Below are 4,200 nucleotides of genomic sequence, written 5' to 3' on the forward strand. Positions count from 1 at the left end.
AACTAATGGCGGATTTAAGCTACTGCCCTTCTGTGCTGCAGAGACAGAAGTGTCCTAAAGAAGCCGCTCTGCTGCAAGTCCCTATAGAAACGAATGCCCTTTTATAAGATGGCCGAATATACTTCACAGTCACATAACAGGAATCATGCCCTTCTCTAATATGGCGGAAGGACGCTGTGACCTAGGGACGCCCTCTTGTAATATGGCCGAATGGTCGGTGCAGCGACGTAATGCCCTTTACTGACGTCAACGCGTAAAGACTAGATGCAAATCACAAGTCGCAGTGCATTATGGGCGAAGCGATTGCTGAACAAAATGAAACGTTTTCAATAGGTCTTTATTAGCCGAGTGAGGAGACAGAGAGTGACGGTTTGTAACGTTGGTGACCGAGGCGTCACGTGACCGCAGCCCGCGCTCATTGTGATGCTATCGTACAGCGGTGAGAGCGAAGCGGCGTCCTCGCCCTGAGGTCGATGAAGAGTGCGGGACGGGCGGCGGCTGCTGGGAGCGGTGTGGGGGTATTGTCAGTGAGGTCAATCCTTACCTGTTCCTCCTCTGGGAGAAACAGACATGATGAATGGAGGAGGCTGAGTGTGTGATTACACCGAACTCCGACACCGCCCTGAACCGACAACTCGGGGCGTGTGACATTCTGAGCCCAAGCCTGCTGGCGATCATATCAGTGTGTAAAAGAGCAGAGGAAGGGGGTGTTGTCATGGTTACTGTCTCACAGACTGTGGGGTTAGTGTAATAGAAATGCCTCCTGTGAATGGACATTACAGGGACTGTGCCTCAGACCTGCTGTGTGCTTTCCTCCTGGATCATGTGACCAGATAATGGGGATTGTGCTTTCCTCCTGGATCATGTGACCAGATAATGGGAATTGTGCTTTCCTCCTGGATCATGTGACCAGATAATGGGGATTGTGCTTTCCTCCTGGATCATGTGACCAAATAATAAAGAGGGAGATCCCATTAGGCAGACAGCTGGCCGGTTAGCTCAGTTGGTTAGAGCGTGGTGCTAATAACGCCAAGGTCGCGGGTTCGATCCCCGTACGGGCCATTGGTTTTCTTTTAAAGGGGTTGTCCGGGTTCAGAGCTAAAACCAGAAATGCCTCCGTTTTCAGGCCCCCCTGATATGAGCATCGGAGCATTTCATACTCTGATGCTCTTGCTTGCCCTGCGCTGTATATTTTTTTGCACTGCTAGGCAAAGACTTCCGCCTAGCAATGTTTCCGGCAACGTCACAGCTCTAATGGCCGGGCTTTAGCGCTGCCCTAGCCATTTTACAAGCTGGCCCATTAGTGCTAGTGATATCACCGGGCTCACTGCTGGGTGGAAGCCTCCGCCTCACTTTACCTATAGAGTGCGGCCCGGCACATCACCTATCACATATTTCAGGTTAAGCGCTGCTATGCCGTGTTGGACTTGATCTGCCTTTGCAAAAGGTTGCTGAAGCACCTCACACTCAGCCTGTCTCCCCGCCAGCTACAAGTTGGAAAGGTCGTGAGCACTGATGGATCCAGGAAGGGGGGGGGGGGGGGGGGCAACGAGTCAATTGCTCCCCCCGAGAATCTAGTGAGAGAGAGAGCTTCCGATCGCCCATATACTCACATTATCCGATCATTCATATCAAGTCACTGTGCAGAGCGTTCTGACGTCACACGCTGCAAGACCAGTCAACTCTGGTTTGCAGGCGCGCGGTCCGGCGGGAAGTGGAAAGAAGGAGCAGCTCCAAGAAAGAGGAACAGACTCAGTCTCAGGAGCGCAGCTGCGCTGAGGTAGTGTCGCTGTCAACTTGGTCTTAGACTGAGACTGAGACTTTGCTGTGGCCGTGGAAATGAGATTGCTGAAACTGAAAGGGCTGAGGGGAAGTTTGTTCATGGGGGGGAGTAGTGGGGGACTGACTGTAAGAACTAGGGTAGGGGGGAAATTAGGTACTACTAACTGGTCTGTTCTGCCGGGGATTGCTGAAAGGGGTTAATAACTACTGTGAATGGGGGACGGCTGAGAGGGGTTAATAACTATTGTGAAAGGCCCTTCACAGTAGTTATTAACCCCTCAGGGGACTGCAGAAAGGGGTTAATAATTACTGTGTGAAAGGAGGACTGGCTGGCTGCAGTACACCCTCTGGCCCCTCCACAAGTTCTTCTCTTTCCTTCCCCCGTTCCCCCCCATAACAGAGTCATCCACTGAGGCCCATAACAGTGTCATCCCCACAGATGCCCCAAATGTCTCCAAAACTGCTAAATAATAGTTATATGTGGTTAAGTGTCACCTATTTGTTTGTGATTTTTAAAATCCGTAATTTGGAAAGACAAATTTGACAGTTTTTAACCCCATCCCGACACATGACATACTAGTACGTCATGGAAGCCCCTGCGTTCCTGAAATTTGACGTAATAGTACATCATGGTGATCGGGCAGGTACCGGAGCAGTGCGCCCCCGATCACTGCAGGGGCCCGGCAGTCCATGGTAACCAGGCCCCTGCTATATCCGCCAGCATCTCTGTTAAAGCCGATGCCGGTGGATTAACCCCTTTTATGCCACGGTCCGTGCTGACCGCGGCATAAAAGGGGTTTATGTCGGGTGAGGGAGCGCATCTAGTTAGTCCCCGCGCTGCTATGGTGGGGACTGGATGTGTCAGAAGGCAGCCCGATGCCGTGCATCGGGACCTGCCTTCTACAGGTGACCAGGAGATCCAGCCTCAGGCCCGGTCTCCTAGGCACCTGTTTGTGTATGACTCTGTGTCATACACTAACAGGCAATGCATTAAAATTCAGATGTATTGTAATGCATTGCAGAGGGGATCAGACCCCCAAAAGTTAACATCACAAATAAAGTAAAAAAAAAAAAGTTAAAAAAGTGGTTTTAATAAAATTAAAATTAAAATCACTCTCAGAAAATATGATTATTTTTTGCTTCAAAACTGCTAAAGTGAAATAAATAAAAAAAAGTTGACATATTAGGTATCGCCACATCCGTAACAACCAGCTGTATAAAAATATCACATGACCTAACCCATCAGATGAACACCGTAAAAAAAAACTGTGCAAAAAAATATAAATTGGTCAAAAAATAAAAAAGCTATGGCTCCCAGACAATGGACATACTAAAATATCATTATTTCGGTTTCAAAAATGCTATTATTGTTTAAAACCTATATAAATAAGAAAACGTAGACATACTAGGTATTGCCACGTCCGTAACGATCTGCTCTATAAAAAACTCACATGACCTAATTAATCCCTCAGGTAAACGCAGTAAAAATAAATAAATAAAAACTGCGCCAAAACAACCAATTTTTTCGTCACCTTGCCCTATAAAGTGTAATAATGAATGATCAAAAAATCATATGCACCCAAAAATGGTACCAATAAAAACGTCAACTCTTCCTGCAAAAAACGAGCCCCTGAACAAGACGATCGGAAGAAAAAATAAATAAATAGGGCATTCAGAAAATGGAGATACAAAAACCTAATTTTTGTTTTCAAAAATGCTCTATTATGTAAAACTGAAATAAACATCATATAACGTAGACATATTTGATATCATTGCGTCCGTAACAACCTTCTCTATAAAAATAGCGCATAATCTAACCTGTCAGATGAATGTTGTTAAAAATGAAAACGGTGCCAAAACATCAATTTCTTTGTTACCTTGCCTCACAAAAAACGTAATATAGAGCATTTAAAAATCATATTTACCCCAAAATAGTACCAATAAAACTGGCACCTTATCCAGTAGTATCCAAAATGTGGTCACTTTTTTGAGTTTCTACTGTAAGGGTGCATCAGGGGGGCTTCAAATGGGGCATCTAAAAACCAGTTCAGCTAAATCTGCCTTCTAAAAACCATATGGCGTTCCTTTCCTATTGCGCCCTGCCATGTGGCCATATTGCAGTTTACGACCACATGTGGGGTGTTTCTGTAAACCGCAGAATCGGGGTAATAAATATTGAGTTTTGTTTGGTTGTTAACCCTTGCTTTGCTACTAGAAAAATTGGTTTATAATGTAAAATCTGCCAAAAAAGTGAAATTCTGAAATTTCATCTCCATTTTCCTTTAATTCTTGTTGAACACTTAAAGGGTTAACAAAGTTTGAAAAACTGTTTTGAATACCTTGAGAGGTGTAGTTTTTAAAATGGGGTCATTTTTGGGTGGTTTCTATTATGTAAGCCTCACAAAGTGACTTCAGACC

General features: G+C 45.5%; 2 non-coding genes across 2 annotated transcripts; both read left to right on the forward strand.

Annotated features, from left to right (window-relative positions):
• Positions 1-521: 521 nt before the first annotated feature.
• Positions 522-657, forward strand: LOC120987448. Its single transcript, XR_005776049.1, has one exon. It is a non-coding gene; the product is annotated as a U8 small nucleolar RNA (small nucleolar RNA).
• Positions 658-988: 331 nt separating this feature from the next.
• Positions 989-1,062, forward strand: TRNAI-AAU. The gene has a single exon. It is a non-coding gene; the product is annotated as a tRNA-Ile (tRNA).
• Positions 1,063-4,200: the final 3,138 nt, after the last annotated feature.

The sequence above is a fragment of the Bufo bufo genome, chromosome 1, assembly GCF_905171765.1.
Source record: "Bufo bufo chromosome 1, aBufBuf1.1, whole genome shotgun sequence".
NCBI classification, from domain to species: domain Eukaryota; kingdom Metazoa; phylum Chordata; class Amphibia; order Anura; family Bufonidae; genus Bufo; species Bufo bufo.